Raw genomic sequence first — 20716 nt, 5'->3', positions numbered from 1 at the left:
TTGTGATTTGGAACTGTATTTTGATCATCAAAATGCTCAATGCACTCTTCAAAAAGTTGTACAATTATAAAACAAAGTAACAAATGACATAAATGAAATAATTCTTTTTAATCTGTTACCATGGAAACAAAGCCTGGTGGTTGTAATTTTATATGGTTTCTTAAATGTTTATGGTCCAAATATTATGTTTGAAGTGAAAATTTTCTGATATAAACCTTGTAAAACTACTCAATATACATTTTTGTTGCCATGACAACCAATTTAAATTTTATTAAAGACATAAAAAATGCTTTTTTGTGTTTTAAAATAAAACATTTCTACCAACTAGAATTAAAGATTATCTTATAGATAATACTTTCAAAAAAAAAATTCTACCATCTTTTTACCCTATAAGTTTTTATAACAATGGTATTCTCGTTTGTACAAAGATCCTGTAAATGTAAAACATCAACAACAACAAAAGAAATTAAGCTCATCTGGTCAAAAAAAAAAAAAAAAAAAAAAAAAAAAAAAAAACCAACAAAAAACGACATGGGCGATTTTTGAAAAAGTCAATTTTCAAAAGATAAATTCATACTGAACATACTGATATGCTACATGTCAATATGTTGCAAACCTTACCTTAATTAAGTTATTTTTTACTGAAAAAGTCAATTGAAAGTTTAATTGAAGCTGCGCGATGTTTCAGGAATTTCTCTGCCTTGTTTTGAAATATTGCGCAGTTAATTGATATGGATTAATTTATATTCTACCCGTATATATTTAAATTTTATTTTGATTATGATACGGTAAAAAGTCTCGTCACATGATCTCTGCGAAATTGAGTTGTCTCTCTTGTTTATCTGATTTACATATCGCTAATTATAGATATACCTAACAACTTTTGACGTATCAGAATAATTTTAACAATCTTTCAGATATTATTAAGAATGTTATTTCCATAGATGAATACTTCATGTTCGTGTTTTAAAAATGAATTTCCAAGTATTTTTGTATGCAAAATGGCCGGGGAATTAATACACGAATTGATGATAAAACGGACATCTCTTTTGTGATAAAAGCAGTGAAGGAATGGTATGCTACGAAATGACATGGATTTCAAATGACTTTTCTCAAACTGCTCATAACTACCCCTTCATACTTCTTGAGGTACACAAAAGCGCGCGCCAATCCGCGCATCTAGCTAGCTAGGTTCACTTCAGTCGTGTACCGATTCTAAGTGGTTCACCGTAAAAGCAAAACGATATTAATGCATCTATATATAGTGATGAAAAGAAAACGGTCACCTTTTTATCAAATTGTAAAAATTATCACAATATTCAGAACTTAATCTTGTGCCAGTTTTCAGTAAACGGATGCATGTCAGAATTAGCCTCGGAAAGAGCTATTTTACTCATATAAATCCATTGTAAAGTGTAAAACGTATCTGGAATAGAAATAAGATTTTAATATTTTTTTAAGCGAATATCATACCGAACAAATTTCGCAAGGTTGAAGTAGTATACACTTTTTAAAAAAATGATAGTGTACCATACTTAGACAGTTTCTACGGATGTTTCTTCCAATTATCGGATTAGACACAAGTGATCAATTACGATCTGTTCAATTTACCTGGTCAAATAATAAAACGAACTTGACAAAAGAAACAGACATTTGTAATTGGGTACAAAAAGGGGAATTTTTGTGTTGTTGTTAATGGCAAAAGGGCGGCGATTTTTTTGTTTTAAATTTGGGAAAGGGCAGAGGGGCGGCGGCAGGGCGGGGCGCCCCTCTGAAACTGTTTAAGGGAATCCCTAGGTTTTTAAGTTTGTCCAAATGAAGAACCATGCCCCTTTAAAGGGGAGATAATCACAAAAAGGCAAAAATAGGGTGGAGTCATTTAAAAATCTTCTCAAAAACCACTTGGCCAGAAGGGCTGATATTCAAATGAAAGCTTCCTGACAACTCAACTTTATGACAAAGGGAATGATTTCAGCTTCTCCATCGTCAACTTTCCATAATTATGTGGTGATATTCAATTATCATCTGCATATGGTGTTCATATCTCTCAATTGATTCGACACACAAGATCTTGTTCTGCGTATGATGAAAGTTTTTAAATCGAGGCAGGCTACTGGCAAGTTGATGTAACAGGGATTTCAACATCTCGTTTAAGGTCAGTATTTCGTAAATTCTTTGGTCGTTGTAATGATCTAGTTGGTCAATACAACATAGATTTGGGTCAAATCTGCAAATGCTGTCTGACGTTTAATACCGATTGTCAGGCCGATTTTGACTACAGATTACTCCGTTTACTTGATCAAGATATAGGGCTCACGGCGGTGTGACTGGTCGACAAGGGATGTTTACTCCTCCAAGGCACCTGATCCCACCTCTGGTATATCCAGGGGTCGGTGTTTGTCAAACACTTTATTTTATTTTATATTCCTTATAAGAGTTATGAGATTGATCATTGTTCGTTATCTTCATCGTTCATTGAAAACTGATACGCCCAAAATTGCAAAGTTCAAGAAGTCTTTGGGAGGCAATCGAACATCCAAGCCCTGGATATGATCGAACTTCTCCGTCCTATTGCCTTGGAAAATCTGGATACTGGTTGCTTCACCTAAAGAGTGGGCATAATGTCCTTCCATACTTTGCAGTATCAGGGCATAACCTTTGCTCAATACCTCCAACATTATGCGAGAACTGAAAGATAATCACCCAGGCTTAGATGATAAGATCAGGATTTCATATCATCCATCGAAGTGACCGTTATTGGGCAGACTTGTCAACAGACTTAGTAATAGAGCAGTCACTGATGAAGAGTATAAAAACAACAGGAGGTCTAACTAGAGGAAAAGGGCTTACTGAGACACAGAGAGCTCAATGGTTAAGTATGCCTCATCTTGCTGAGATGATAGATGCAAAATTTTACTGATATCAGACATGAATCGAGTGCCCAGCACAAGGAATTCGGGAAAGCAAGGATCCAACAAGATAGCCAGGATATAGAGACTTTGTTCGAGTTCTTGAAAGAAAGAAATCCATTTTCACTGGGCACTGTTTTACGTAACATCGAAACAGGAGCAATAGCAGATGAAAATGTCAATGTGGACAAAACTGTTGAAAATGGAGAGAATATATTGTTATCCATGGTTTCAAAATCAGTTGATCACTAGTTTTAATTGTAACGGGGACCTTTACATATGTTCCCCAAACTCAATTAAGAAGTGACGTCATTGTAAACCTATAGCCAAAAAATCAGTTGATAAATATATATATTTAAAAGAAACATACTGGCAATCACTTTGGATTCCAACGTTCGAAGGTGATGACGTTTTGAACAGTTGATCCACAGCCTAGAACCAAAGGAATTAAAGGCGCCAAAATATAATTTAAGCAGTCAACTTCCATTAAAAGCAGAAAGGGAAAACTTTTTGACAAACAAGCAGAATAAACAAGCTTTCATCAAGCTTCTTTGCGAATTTCTCACATGGGAATTTTCACTATTACAGCTGAGCTGATGCAGATGTTCTTATAGCCAAAACTGGAATTAAATCAGCAGAAACAAGAACACCTGTACTTGTTGGAGAAGACACCGACTTTCTTGTATAACTGCTTTTTCATTGCAATGCTCATGCTAACAATAATCTGTTCTTTAAATTTGACCAAATCAATCGGAGACCTTGTTGTATCAAAATATGGGATATCGTTAAAACCAGACATCTTTTAGGAAACGAAGTTTGTCAATCCTTGCCATTTCTATACACACACTCAAAGGATGCGATACAACGTCAAGAATGTTCAGAAACGGAAAGGGTCACGTGCTTCAGAAATAGGATGTCAAGAATTAGACAAATCACGAAAATAATTTTAAATGAGGATTCACTGCTTTCAGGAATTCTTGTACCCATCATTTAAAACGAAATTACCAGTCGCACCAGATAAATCTTTTAACTTTATTAGCTGTAAATGCAAGGTCCGAGTTTGATGATGTGTCAAATTACAAAAGAGTATGTCATACCAGAAGAATTAACACTTTTTATAAAGGCCGGACACTTGTTTTTGTTAACAATTTATTTCAACGTAAACATCTTCATTGGGTAGCTCATATATATATGGACAGGAGGGATAGAATAAGTATTTTCTTCCAAATCCAGGATTTAGCCATTTTTGTTGGAAAATGGAGGTTCCAGCCCGACATTTTTAAGAGCAGAAAAATATATTTTGGAAAGAAAGGTTTAGCTGTGCCTTTAGACGGTTGATCAATGTCACGTGTTAAATATGAAGCGGTTCTTTCCTGAGTTTTTAGCAATTTTGTTTTTCAGAAAAGGGAAGTTTTTCGTACATAAAATATTATTTCTTTCATATATACATGTATTGGCAGAAATATATATACATGTATCTTGCTTGTCGAGCAGTTCTTAAAATGAATTCTAAATGATGAACCGTCTTTGCTGTTATGCCCTCTGGGCCCAACGTTGTACTAAAGTTGTCTCTTACTAAATACAATCAAGGACGAATACCGAAGCAAAAGGGAACAGAAAGTCATATAAGAGACTGCTATTGAGTTACAGAAGTACACAGCCTGTTCGGACCTCTGAACCGAGAATAACGCGCGTCTCATCAAAATATATACCTAATGTTTAGTCAAAGATCTCATCAAATACACAAAATTAACAAATAGCTAGTATATCACCATGGGGATGTATTCAGATGATCTGTGTACACCGACGTTGGGCTAAGCATTTAATAGACATTGTTATGAAGCATGAAAATCTGCTTCAGACTTAGATATTTCATTTAAAGTAGATATTAACGGCAAACTAACAACTCAACTTTATGACAAACTAGTTGATTTCAGCTTCTCCATCGTCAACTTCCCATATTTATGAAGCAATATTCCATTATCGTCTGCATATGATGTTTATGTCTCTAAACTGATTCGATACACAAAAGCTTGTTCTGCATGTGATCAGTTTTGAAATCGAGGCAAGCTACTGACAAGAAAGTTGATGTTACAGGGCTTTCCACAATCTCGTTTAAAGTCAGCATTTCGAAAATTTTATGTTGTTATATAACGATCTAATTTGCCAATACATCCTGTCATTGGGTCAGATGCTGTCTAACGTGTTTTATACCAATTGTTAGACCGTTCTTTGCACACTGATATTGACTACGGATAACTCCGTTTACCTGATCAAGATATGAGCGGGTGTGGCCGGTGCACAGGGTACGCTTATTCCTCTTTGGTATCTGACTACACCTCTGGTATATCCAGGGGTCCGTGTTGGCTTGTCTTAATTTTGTATTCTTTAAAGGATTTATGAGCTTGATCACTGTTCGTTATCTTCACTTTTCTAATCTCAGTGGACATGACCACAACATTGTTTTACATGCTTTATTTTATTGCCTCTTGGGTCATACCACTGTTTTCTGGTACACTGTGCCTGTTGGGGGCATTCTATAAAGTTGTGAAGTGTCAAGAAGTCCAACTACATGTGAGCATTGTCCATTGAATGTACAGTATCCAAAGTCCTTCTTTTGACGATGTACAAATAGTTTATCAAAATTTACACAAAGATCTATCGTATTTGTTTTATTCATATCAAAAATTGGAATGAGTAAAAATGGAATCAGTTTGATATGTAATGTCCAAGAAACATTTAAAGATATTCTAGTCTAGGTAAAAGTGATTAAAATATTACAGATATCCCAGCGTTGCACATGCAGTATGACAATGCAAAAATGGATTTCACTGAGTCAATCTCATTAAAAAGTGAAGAGAACGAACGGTGATCACTTTCGTAACTCCTATAAAGATTTCAAAATCAAGAGTAGGGCAAACAAGGACTCCTGGACACACCAGACAAAGGATGGGATTAGGTGCTCAGAAGGTGTACATGTAAATATTCCGCGTTTAACATGAATGTTCGGATTAAAGAACACAAATATCGCGAGTCCAGCTCTGAGTAAATTTGATTAAAACCTTTTAGGCTCTCTCGTTCTCTTCACTTCGGGGAAGAAATATTACGGAAATTTCATGACAGAACTTTAATGATTGGATCAATTATCGGTGCAGAATCGACCCGCGATGTTGTTATGTTGTTTGATGAGTAACGACTACATACTAATGTTGGGCGGGGCTTAAAGGCGCGGTGGATCCAAGAATACCCAGACATAAGAAAAATGCTTCCCAATGCGTGCCAATGTGGAGCCTTATGGTTTTCAAAGAAAGGATTAGAAGATTTCCCTGTGCACCACCGTGATTCCCTGAGATGGGAAATGTGTTGTTCTATCTCTTAGCTCAGGTGAGCTAAATATGACATATTAATATACATTGTAGATAACCCCTTACTACGGAAGCCGATAGGTGCCAGGGTATAGAATTAATATTTATTTAACTGGCGGCCGCCACTTAATTTAACTGGCAGCCGCCACTTATTATCTGGCGGCCGCCAGTTAATTTATATGGTGGCCGAGACTCAAATTAAATCATTTATATGGCTGTCACCAGTTATTCAATTCCTCTCTCTTTCTCTATCTCTCTCTCAAAATGAAAAGGGTGCAATCCCTCCCAATGCTTAGTAATATGTATGATATATATATATATATATATATATATATATATATATACACACAATTAAGAGCATTAAATCATTGTGTTTCGATTGTACTGTTAAATACGTAGAACCACGGGACTGACCCTCCATTTTTTTGACAACGTCAATTTCTATTATTTTCACATGCAAACTATAATTATTTTCACATGTGAAATAAGATTAATTGGCGGATTGGCCCCCACCCCACTCTTTTGGTGGTAGTAATGAATGGTAAAAATGTAATAATGAATGAACTGATCAATTGAAGAATGAACGGAGCCCCCTCCCTCCAATTTAGGAGTACGAAGTTTGGACAAAAGAGACATTTTAGGTTCCTTTTTTGCTTATCAACAATTGTAGAAGACAATTTCTTATCCGACTGTCCCTATACACTTTGAAAAACGATGCTGCGTGTTTGCGTACTATTCTAAATTACATTGTTTTTGCAACTGACAGCCTCCATATATGAATTAAGTGGCGGCCGCCAGATAAAATAACTGGCGGCCGCCAGTTAATTTATATGGCGGCCGCCAGATAATAAGCCAGATAATAATCATAATAAGCGGCCGCCACTTATTATCTGGCAGCCGCCACTTATTAACTGGCGGCCGCCATATAAATTAACTGGCGGCCGCCAGTTAAATAAATATTAATTCTATACCCTGGCACCTATCGGCTTCCGTACCTTACAGATAATACGTTAATGTTGAATTGATTTTGGGACTGTATAAATACTTTATTCAATCAAAGGAACAGAAAGTCAAATAAGAGACTGCTATTGAGTTACAGAAGCACACAGCCTGTTCGGACCTCTGAACCGAGTATAATGCGCACCTCATCAAAATATATACCCAACGTTTAATCAAACATCTCATCAAATACACAAAATTAACAAATAGCTAGAATATAATCAAAAGGATGTATTGAGATAATATGTGTACGCCGACGTGGAGTTCATCTTTTAATATATATTGTTATGAACCAAATTCTTGTTATTTTTCTCTCTGACATCGTACCTTTGATTTGTTTCTATCAATCATTATCAGATATATAACCCCTGTTTACCTGTCTGCTAGTTGTAGATGTTGCCTGGGAAATCCCTAACCTAAAAATAGGTTTTAATCATAAACATAATTAAAACATGACCATATTGTCCATACTTTTATTTCTTGAATATTTACATACATACATGTATATTCGTACGTAGAAGACTTGAAATAAAGTAGTGGACATTTTATGTAAAACGTTTGCATATCTAAGAGATAGAATAAGGAAAGCAATAATTGTTCAGGAGGTAGGAATATGAAATATAGATTTGGCTTTTTATTGACTTTCAATGAATCGGGCAAATATGTAAAAATGGATTTCTCTTCTAAAGTACGAACTAAACCATTTTATAAAACTCTTATTTCCTATGTTTTAAATTCTACTTTCGATTTACAAAGGTAGTTTATTTCATTGCATTTATATCGGATAGGAATGAAAGGGAATAGAATTTACCTATATCAATATTACAAGTAACACTAATGAACAGTGAAAATTGTAAATTGTTAAATTTAATTCCTTTTGCTTCTATTTTTATTGGTAAATCAAACAAATGAATTACACAAGAAACAAATTTTGTTGACAAGAGTTTTGATAAATTTAAAGTGAGTGTTTTAAATATTGCATAAAGAACAGAGAAAATCGTAGGTCCGGGAGAATGGATTACCTATTTCCAGACTCCAACTTACGACTAACAATTTTTTTAATTTTGCTTTCTGGACGTGAAAAGCATGTTGACAATTAGTTCAATAAAAAAAAACCTCCTAAGACAAACTTGCCACGTTGTATCTTTCTGAAGAAAACAATTGGATGAATTAGTACTCAATTTTTCCCCTGAGAAAGCTCCATTTCTACAGCTTCCAACTCCTTACAACATGTCAGTAGTATATTTATACTGAAAAATGAATGTATCGTAGTGTTTCATTGATAAAAATGTATCTATGCCAATACTATCACGTATATTGTACCATGCTCAAGGGTCTCTCGGATTATTCCCAACGATACTTATTGGATAATATATAAAGTTATTTTTCTACCTCAGGTCTACACCCTGCATTTCCTAAAGATATACCTCTACTATCGCATCCAAAGATTTTGATTACAAAATTGATACATTATCTTCCACATAATCCACTCACATGTTCTCGTTCTTTCAACTATCGTCCAGCTGGTGATGACGTCATTTGTGATGTCAATAAAGTCGGGAAATGACAACCTGAAGTCACTTATTTCAAAATCCTGATCTTGCGACCTGTGTCTATTTCACCAATTGTCAGCAAAACTTACCGATCAATTTGAGTCAATCAGTATTTCGATCAAAACATGTTTGTAAAGTGGCTTTCAATGGTCTTACTGACAAATGGTTGAAACTTGGAATTTTACGATACATCTTTATGGTTTCAATCTTACATGTACCTTTTAAATCAAAAGCAATTGTACTAGTGAGAGATGTAAGTAAGCATCAATAGCTGTTCCTCAGAGATTAATATCAGGACCGTTATTTTGTATGTCCCCGAGATTCGGGGGTATATAGTTTTACGTCTCTCGGTCTGCTTGTCCGCAAAACCTTGATCACTACTTTCGAAAGCCTAATGATAGGGTTTTCATATTTCACATGTATATTCCTTATAAGAAGACCTTTATTTTTGGTACCATTATAAATTTGCTGCCATACGGGGTCATCAGTATTTCACAAACACATTCTTTTTTCTCTTTTATCCCCGTACATAAACAATTATTCTGCTCTCTTAAACACTTCACTGTTACAATATTATGCAAATGACACTTCGTAAGATATTAACGATATATTTGTTGGAGTGATCGAATGACAAATCACATGAAGACCTCGATCGTAGTACAGAATGAATGGTGCAAACAAGGCATTGTTTATGTTTATTGGTATGGCAAATATTACTATTTCAATATCACTATTGTCGGCATTCAAATCGAATTTGTAAAGCATACAAAATTATTGGGAGTTGATATAGGTAACACTTTATCATGGGACATGGTTTTAGAATTTATTTCAACATAAAATTTGGCTCCAGCTTTGTGCATTATTTGTGTTAAGTTCAAGGCCCTTAACTCTTTCAAAATTAGGTCAACAAAGCCCAAACTGAAACTTGACCTGTAACCCTTTAAGTATTTATCTTTGATTGAAAAGCTGACAACCCCAAGGTGTGTTCAAACGAGTTAGATAGTTCATGCATGATAATGTATTAATTAAGGTTATTAACAACAGTGTATCCCCACACTGTATGTACTGTTGTGATCTAATGAACAAAACAAATTCAACTTGGACAATATATCGAGCGGTTAAAATAAAAATCAGACCTTCTCTGCCCGTTATACACTAGAGATGGATACTTCTGTACATAGTGTAAAGAGTAGAGAAGACCTGAATGGATATCAGTGAGGAGGAAATGTGGTCAGAAAAATTATTTTCCTATTCAAAAGTTTTCATCACAAATCAAACGCTAATTTCGAATGTCAAACGTACTACATTTACCAACAGCATAGCTGAAAAACGCCATCATGGAACACGTGATTAGATGTTACTCAGCTAGGGTTTATCGAGAAATGCATCGTTAGAAAGATTTTGATAAAAGTTTAATGAAGTTCTAAGTGCATAATTTATTTGTCTGTGCCAAGGTGCTGTGAAATTTGATCTCTTCTTTTTATGTGTAAATCTGTATTCACCATTGTACATTTTCGCATTAATTCTCTGTTTATATGCACGACTACAACTAGCCCTTTCTTAGCTTAATCGTGATATTCTCGGTAAATAAGACTCCTACTGTTGTTGGGCATTAGTCAGATTTGTCTATTTCAAAATGAAAATGTCTGAAAATTTCAACAAAGTAAGAATTTTGGTTTCGAAACAATATTTCACCAATGTTGAATATGTCTCTAACTTTGCTTTAACTACCAATATTTTCATGAAAGAACATTTTCATCAATCCTCAATTTTTCACCTCATCTTTTTTCAAAATGAGGCATATTCTTTAGTAATCCGAGATTCCTCTGACTCTTATATTGTGACATGTGCGGGGGAGAGTCAAATCGGACTCCATATTGAAAAGTGGGAATTCAGTGACACCAGCTGATGTCGCTGCTTTATAATTACCTACCTCTTACAACTTTATTTCGCGGATCTATCCTCCTAGACGCGAGGATTCATTATTTCGCTCCCTATTGTATTCTAATGTATTGAGAAATCGAACAAATGAATTACATATTTAAAAAAAATTTGTTCACAAGAGTTTTGATGAATTTATTTAAAGCGACTGCTTTAAAAATTGCACAATAAACAAAAATCGCAGGTCCGGGAGAATTACGACTTACATGATATTGTTTTGCTTTCTGGACACGTCATGCATGTTGGGAATTAGTTTGATATGATATTCCTTCTAATGCATGTCAGCTTTTATCTGTGTGTCATCAATTTTTCAATATTTGAATTGCTGTATTTTTTTTTTTAGAACTGAGATCTTCATTGTTTCTTTTTTGATTTGATCAAACGAAATAGAATTGCAGCTTGAAATTCTTATATAAACACTTTCATGTTAGATTTTTTAAAAATACGATCCTTTTGACGTATCATTCACCTTATTTGAATGACTAAATACTTACAAATAAAGATAACTACTTTCGTTTTGAATTTTTATGACATTCAGATCTAATGGCATATAAGCAGACCGCGTGGTCCTTACAAGAACTGAAAATGAATGTTTATCAATATATATTTTTGTCATAAATCTTCATAAACTTTCACGAATAATTTTATGATACAAAGTTCTTTAAAAATACATCGTTCAAACAATCAACTATGAGTTCACCGGTATATATACTTATAGGTAAACCTTTATAACTGGGTAGGTCCGGAGAGGTTAGGTTATCCTATCATACAAACATACTAACTTCATCACATGACTTACCTTTTTAATCCCCTGTGCCTTGAATTGAATACCCAAGTGAATTCTCTATTATTACATAATATAACACTACATACAAAATTTAATAACCAAAGATCACCTACGTAATATTTCATTACTTGTGACTGTACACAGGTATATGTGAATGTAACTTGTGTATATATACATTTAAGGTAATGGAAAATGTTGAAGTTATTCCACAGGTATATTGTGTACGCTAAATATTGTGCCTTGAATTTTGTATATATGCTATGTAACTTGTGGGCATATTGCTCAAAGTATTAAAGAAAGAATTTAAATGGGTATATGAAAGAAATTCAATGAATATATGATACGTTGTACGCATGATATATATAAATACCTAAAACTGTAACTCTACCACTACTAGAGTTTAGTGACCTGTAATGGCACTATATTCTGAGATTCTTTATGATGTGTGAAAAGTCTGTAATTTTCTAGCTCTGAAAGGTTATTTGTCATTAATTAGAAGCGTGAAAAGTAACAACTCGCAATGTCTATATTGTAAGAACAACACATACTGTAAAATATAACTGACACAATTATCCAGCAATCACAACGTAATACACTGCACTCGAAAAACACCCAAGGAAATATTTAACAGTCATGATAAGCTCAATATCAGGTCTATGGAAAATGTTGACAGCAATTTGTTTATAGATGAACTAGAAGTGATGGTGCAATGTCAGGAGATATAGATGAAAATATGTCAATTCGATATATCCCTGAGAACTCAAAATAAAAGACACATTTAACTACCTAGGATGCCTCGTAAAGACTTGCTCATGACTAGTAAGTAATGCATTTACTAAGCGAGATAGTGATGTAACTAGAAATATGACGTCATAAGCATCGTGACCCGTGTTGCCCGCGAAAACTGCAGTAAGGTCTACTCTGCGAGACGTCATTTTATTGGGATGCTGGAGAGGGAACATTGACTTAAAAGGTTTGTCGTTGAACTTATGACTGCTTTTTTTTTTATTCTTGATGTTTGTTTATTATAAATCCTACACACAGCTTGATATTTTTTGAATATGCAACTTAATACATTTTAACACACTGTTCTGTTTTTGTTTATTTAGAGGCTGATGACTGTTTGGCAATCCTGTGTAAAGAAAAGTTTGAGAAATCCTGACTACAAGTTCAAGACATTCCACAGAAGATACATCCCCCATCGCAATCAAGATTGACAAGAAGATCATGTCGACTTTTAACTTCAGATTAAAGTTCTTGATGTTATCTTCTGTATTCAATTTTTTTGAAGGATTAACAGGGCGATTTTACTTGTCCTATCAGTTAAATTACTAGAATGCTAGTAATTTTGGGAATGGAATACCGGAATGGAAGATTAGTAAATCTACTGAATGCATACTAATATTTATTATTGACTAAAGTAATGTTTTACTGTCTGATTAGTTAAATTGCTAGTTACCAAATAGTAAACTTACTGAACACCTAGTAAAACTACCTTTAAATTAGTGATGGTATGGACAGTAGTTTTACTTGTTTGCTTAGTGTATTTTACTAGGTTTTTTTTCAGTGTGCACAGAGTCCTCAACATCTGCTTCGTACTGAGATATTTTATTGAAAGTAGATATTAACGGCAAACTAACAACTCAACTTTATGACAAACGGATTGATTTCAGCTTCTCCATCGTCAACTTCCCATATTTATGAAGCAATATTCCGTTATCGTCTGCATATGATGTTTATGTCTCTAAACTGATTCGATACACAAAAGCTTGTTCTGTATGTGATCAGTTTTGAAATCGAGGCAAGCTACTGACAAGAAAGTTGATGTTACAGGGCTTTCCACAATCTCGTTTAAAGTCAGCATTTCGAAAATTGTATGTTGTTATATAACGATCTAATTTGCCAATACATTCTGTCACTGTGTCAGATGCTGTCTGACGTGTTTTATACCAATTGTTAGACCATTCTTTCCACACTGATTTTGACTACGGATAACTCTGTTTACCTGATCAAGATATGAGCGGGTGTGGCCGGTGCACAGGGTACGCTTATTCCTCTTTGGTATCTGACCACACCTCTGGTATATCCAGGGGTCCGTGTTGGCTTGTCTTAATTTTGTATTCTTTAAAGGATTTTTGAGATTGATCACTGTTCGTTATCTTCACTTTTCTAATCTCAGTGGACATGACCACAACATTGTTTTACGTGCTTTATTTTATTGCCTCTTGGGTCATACCACTGTTTTCTGGTACACTGTGCCTGTTGGGGGCATTCTATAAAGTTGTGAAGTTTCAAGAAGTCCAACTACATGCGAGCATTGTCCATTGAATGTACAGTATCCAAAGTCCTTCTTTTGACGATGTACAAATAGTTTATCAAAATTTACACAAAGATCTATCGTATATGTTTTATTCATATCAAAAATTGGAATGAGAAAAAATGGAATCAGTTTGATATGTAATGTCCAAGAAACATTTAAAGATATTCTAGTCTAGGTAAAAGTGATTAAAATATCACAGATATCCCAGCGTTGCACATGCAGTATGACAATGCAAAAATGGATTTCACTGTGTCAATCTCATTAAAAAGTGAAGAGAACGAACGGTGATCACTTTCGTAACTCCTATAAAGATTTCAAAATCAAGAGTAGGGCAAACAAGGACTCCTGGACAACCCAGACAGAGGATAGGATTAGGTGCCCAGGAGGAGTAAATGTAAATATTCCGAGATTACCGGTCATATACGGGTAGAGTAAATTAGGCTACCTGAGAGAAATATGGCGGATAAGATGAGAAAGGTGTACGTATTTATTAATTCATGTCAGCTTTAAAGAACAGGAATATCGCGAGTCCAGCTCTGAGTAAATTTGATTAAAACTTTTTAGTCTCTCTCGTTCTCTTCACTTCGGGGGAGAAATATTACGGAAATTTCATGACAGAACTTTAATGATTGGATCAATTATCGGTGCAGAATCGACCCGCGATATTATTATGTTGTTTGATGAGTAACGACTACAGACTAACATTGGGCGGGGCTTAAAGGCGCGGTGGATCCAATAATACCCAGACATAAGAAAAATGCTTCCCAATGCGTGCTAATATGTAGCCTTATGGTTTTCAAAGAAAGGATTAGAAGATTTCCCAGTGCACCACCGTGATTCCCTGAGATGGGAAATGTGTTGTTCTATCTCTTAGCTCAGGTGAGCTAAATATGACATATTAATATACATTGTAGATAACCCCTTAGAGATAATACGTTAACGTTGAATGGATTTTGGGACTGTATAAATACTTTATTCAATCAAGGACAATTACAGAAGCAAAAAGGAACAGAAAGTCAAATGAGAGACTGCTATTGAGTTGCAGAAGCACACAGCCTGTTCGGACCTCTGAACCGAGTCTAATTCGCAACTCATCAAAATATAAACCCAATGTTTAGTGAAAGATCTCATCAAATACAAAAAAATAACAAATAGTTAGAACATAATGAAAAGGATGTATTGAGATAATCTGTGTTCGCCGACGTGGAGTTCATCTTTTAATAGATATTGTTATGAACCAAATTCTTGTTATTTTTCTCTCTGACGTCGTACCTTTGATTTGTTTCTATCAATCATTATCAGATATATAACCCCTGTTTACCTGTCTGCTAGGTGTAGATGTTGCCTGGGAAATCCCTAACCTAAAAATAGGTTTTAATCATAAACATAATTAAAAGATGACCATGTTGTCCATACTTTTATTTCTTGAATATTTACATACATACATGTATATTCGTAGGTAGAAGACTTGAAATAAAGTAGTGGACATTTTATGTAAAACGTTCGCATATCTAAGAGATAGAATAAGGAAAGCAATAATTGTTCAGGAGGTAGGAATATGAAATATAGATTTGGCTTTTTATTAACTTTCAATGAATCAAGAAAATATGAAACCCTGGATTTCTTTTCTAAAGCACGAACTAAACCATTTTATAAAACTCTTATTTCCTATGAACAACATTATGGAGTCTTTACTGCCTATTTAAATTCTACTTTCGATTTACAAAGGTAGTTTATTTCATTCCATTTATATCGGATAGGAATGAAAGGGAATAAAATTTACCTATATCAATATTACAAGTAATATTAATGAACAGTGAAAATTGTAAATTGTGAAAACTAATTACATTTGCTTCGACTTTATTGGTAAATCAAACAAATGAATTACACAAGAAACAAATCTTGTTGACAAGAGTTTTGATTGCTTTAAATATTGCACAAGGAACTGAAAAAGTCGTAGGTCCGGGAGAATGGGTTACCTATTTCCAGACTCCAACTTACGACTTACAATTTTTTATTTTGCTTTCTGGACATGACATGCATGTTGAAAATTAGTTCAATAAAAAAACCTCCTAAGACAAACTTGCCGCATTGTAGCTTTCTGAAGAAAAAAAGGGTATGAATTGATACTCAATTTCCCCCCCAGAGAAAGCTCCATTTCTGCAGCTTCCAACTCCCTACAACATGTCAGTAGTATTTTTATACTGAAAAATGAATGTATCGTAGATTTTCATTGATAAAAAGGTATCTATGTCAGTACTATCACGTATGCTGTACCATGCTTAAGGGTCTCTCGGAGTATCCCAGACGTTACTTAATCTTTAAGATATAAATTGATTTTTCTAGTTCAGGTCTTCACCCTTCATTTCCTAAAAATATACCTCTACTGTCGCATCCACAATTTTTATTACAAACTGAAACTTTACACATTATCTTCCACATAATCCACTCACATGTTCTCGTTCTTTCAAATATCGTCCAGCTGGTGATGGCATCATTGGTGATGTCAATAAAGTGGGGATATGACAACCTGAAGTCACTTATTTCAAAATCCTGATCTTGCGACTTGTGTCTATTTCACCGAGCAATTTGAGTCAATCAGTATTTCGGTCAAACATTTTTGTAAAGCGGCTTTCAATGGCCTTACTGGCGAATGGTTGAAATATGGATGAACTTTACGGAAGATTTTCGGTTGACCGTATCGGTCTTGCGAGCAGTTTAGTTGCATTACCTCGGGACTTTTGGAATTTTACGATACATCTTTATGGTTTCAATCTTACCTTTTAAATCAAAAGCAATTGTACTAGTGAGAGATGTAAGTAAGCATCAATAGCTGTTCCTCAGAGATCAACATCAGGACAGTTACTTTTTATGTCCCCGAGATTCGAGGGTATATAGTTTTACGTCTTTCGGTCTATTTGTCCGCAAAACCTTCAACCTTACTCATGACGTTAGAATGGATGGTGTGAGTTTCATATTTCATATATGTATTCCTTGTGACAAGACTTTTCTGTTGGTGCCTAAATGTTTGACTTCATGACGTTAACCATGCAATTTGACCTAATTTTGAAAGCTTTAGCCTTGATCACTACTTTCGAAAGCCTAGTTTTCATATTGCACATGTATATTCCTTGTGACAAGACCTTTCTGTTGGTACCATTATAACTTTACTGCCATACGGGGTCATCAGTATTTCACAAACACATTCTTTTTCTCTCTTTTATCCCCGTACATAAACATTTTTTCTACTCTCTTAAACACTTCACTGTTACAAACTTATGCAAGATATTAACGATATATCTGTTGAAGTGATTGAAGGAAAAATTACATGAAGACCTCGATCTTAGTACAGAATAAATGGAGCAAACAAAGCATTGTTTATGTTTACTGGTATGGCAAATATTACTATGTCAATGAAATTTGAATATCGCTTTTGACGGTATTCAAATCGAATTTGTAAAGCAAACAAAATTATTGGGAGTTGATATAGGTAACACTTTATAATGGGACATGGTTGTACAATTTATTTTAACGTAAAATTTGGCTCCAGCTTTGTGGCATTATTTGTTTTAAGTTGAAGGTCCTTAACTCTTTTAAAATTAGGTCAACAAAGTCCAAACTGAAACTTGACCTGTAACCCTTTATGTATATACTTTGGATTGAAAAGCTGACAACCCCAAGGTGTGTTCAAACGAGTTAGATAGTTCATGCATGATAATGTATTAATTAAGGTTATTAAGAGCTGTGTTTCCCCACACTGTATGTACTGTTGTGATCTAATGAACAAAACAAATTCAACTTGGACAATATATCGGGCGGTCAAATCATCAAAATCAGACCTTCTCTATCCGTTATACACTAGAGATGGATACTTCTGTACATAGTGTAAAGAGTAGAGAAGACCTGAATGGATATCAGTGAGGAGTAAATGTGGTCAGAAAAATTATTTTCCTATTCAAAAGTTTTCATCATAAATCAAACGCTAATTTCGAATGTCAAACGTACTACATTTACCAACAGCATAAATGAAAAGCGCCTTCATGGAACACGTGATTAGATGGTACTCAGCTAGGGTTTATCGAGAAATGCATCGTTAGAAAGATTTTGATAAAAGTTTAATGAAGTTCTAAGTGCATAATTTATTTGTCTGTGCCAAGGTGCTGTGAAATTTGATCTCTTCTTTTTATGTGTAAAACTGTAATCATTTAATAACTTTTAAAGTGATGACTTATAAACGATGCTGATTGGTTGAAAAATTCGTTTGATTTCTCTGTCAAAATTTCGTTCGGAGTTCATCTGCACTAAGCGCGCGGGACTACTTTTCTCTGGAATGCGTCTTCCCCGTTCTAATTTTAGCACTATTTATAGAACGGGATTTTCCACACAAGCATTATATATAACAAAATGCATTTGTTTGATTTTTGTTTTTCATTGCTATCAAAAATAAACACAACTAAAGATATGAATAAAATAAAAATTAATTTAAAGAAACAACATGCATAGGCGATGACGTGGCAGAATAGTCAATTTGATGACGTAGAACACTTACTGGTAGAAGTAGACAGATTACACGAGTTCCCGGTATGAATCGTCTGCTTTACGAGATCGATAACATGACGGAGCAAGTGGCGACTTCTGATCTGGTAAATATCAATGAAATTGAACTGCGTTATATAGGGCTCAGTCAACGAGTGCGTTTTAAACGTTTTCCTCGATATTGAAATGGAGCCGAATTGCATTTCACCGTTCCAACGACACAACCAGTGTTCAACGTCTCCTCCAACACGATGCTGCATAAATCCAGTCACCACTTGTTATCTTCCTTTATATTTAATTCAGCTTTTAACCATTGCACCTTTAATTTGGCGTATAATCCATTTAATTCTGCACAGTAACTGTTCCTGACCTGAACGCACAGCCATGCCGTTTTGTTTTTGTTTTCATTCTTGCCTATATGTATTTCTACGCGCCTTTTCAGAAACGATAATTCAAGCTTTTTGATGGGAGAAACTATTTGTTTTTCTATCTTAAAAACATAATTAAATGATAAGAAATAAAACTTTAATTCTTTGTTTGATGCATGTATCAAACGAAACATTGGACGGAAAACTTTTTCATCAATGCGCGTAGCGCATTGATGAAGTTTTCCGTCCAATGTTTCGTTTGATACATGCATCAAACAAAGAATTATAAGTTTCATTTCTTAATTCACAAATTGTACATTTTCGCATTAATTCTCTGTTTATATGCACGACTACAACTAGCCCTTTCCTAGCTAAATCGTGATATTCTCGGTAAATAAGACTCCTACTGTTGTTGGGCATTAGTCAGATTTGTCTATTTCAAAATGAAAATGTCTGAAAATTTCAACAAAGTAAGAATTTCGTTTCGAAACAATATTTCACCAATGTTAAATATGTCTCTAACTTTGCTTTAATTACCAATATTTTCATGAAAGAACATTTTCATACATCCTCAATTTTTCACCTCATCTTTTTTCAAAATGAGGCATATTCTTTAGTAATCCGAGATTCCTCTGATCTTACCCCCACTTTTATATTGTGACATGTGCGGGGGAGAGTCAAAGCTGACTTCATATTGAAAAGTGGGAATTCAGCGACACCAGCTGGTGTTGCTGCTTTACCTACCTCTTACAACTTTATTTCACGGAGCTATCCTCCTAGACGCAAGGATTTAGTTATCGGAAGATTATTCTACAAATAGACAAATTAATATGATGCTATCGACGTTTAAACGGCCAAAACACAGGCAAATGAAGCATCACTTCAATTAGGTCCCCTCATCGCCATTCGATATCTTTGCGCTTAAACTCATAAAATTCCATCGTTTAAACGGCGATAGCATTGTATTAATCATGGTCTATTTGTAGAATAATCTTCCGATAACGGAATTCTCGCGTCTTCAATTATTGAACATACATCACAGGATTATAGAATATACATCACAAGATATTGAATATACATTACAAGATTATCGAACATACATTACAAGATTATCGAACATACATTACAAGATTATCGAACATACATCACAAGATATTGAACACATATCACAAGATATATAATATACATCACAAGATATTGAATATACATTACAAGATATTGAATATACATCACAAGATTATCGAATATACATCACAAGATATATAATATACATCACAAGGTACCTAACATACATCACAAGATATCGAATATACATCACAAGATATTTAACATACATCATAATATTATGGAATATAACAACTTCTTATACGCCATAGTCAAAGATCTCATCAAATACACAAAATTAACAAATACCTAGTACATCACCATGGGGATGTATTCAGATTATCAGTGTACACCGCCGTTGGGCTAAGTATTTAATAAACATTGTTATGAATGAAATTCTTGTTATCTTTTTCTCTGACATTGTACCTTAATTGATTTGTTTCTATCAATTATTACCAGATAACACCTGGATACTTATCCGATATTTATAGGTGATAACACGTACGGAAAGCCCCTAAACTAAAAATAGATTTCAATCAGAAACATGATTAAAAACTACATGATCATTCGATATGTATACGTACATATATTTGGAGGTAGCATGAAATTAAATATTTGACTTTTTATAAAAACCGTTTACTTATCAAAGAAACAGAATATGGGCCGTGATAATTGTTTTTGTCGAAATGCGCATCTGGTGCATCAAAATTGGTACCGTATAAGTTTTACATTATGACCCCTGGGTCGAGGCCTCTGCTGGTGGACTGTTAGTCCCCGAGGGTCTCTACAGCCCAGTAGCTAAGTACTTCGTTACTAGCTTGAAAATACGGATGT

The sequence above is a fragment of the Ostrea edulis genome, chromosome 5 (genome assembly GCF_947568905.1).
Source record: "Ostrea edulis chromosome 5, xbOstEdul1.1, whole genome shotgun sequence".
Taxonomy (NCBI): domain Eukaryota; kingdom Metazoa; phylum Mollusca; class Bivalvia; order Ostreida; family Ostreidae; genus Ostrea; species Ostrea edulis.
The sequence above is the reverse complement of the archived record's forward strand: the minus strand, read 5'-3'. Positions refer to the sequence as shown.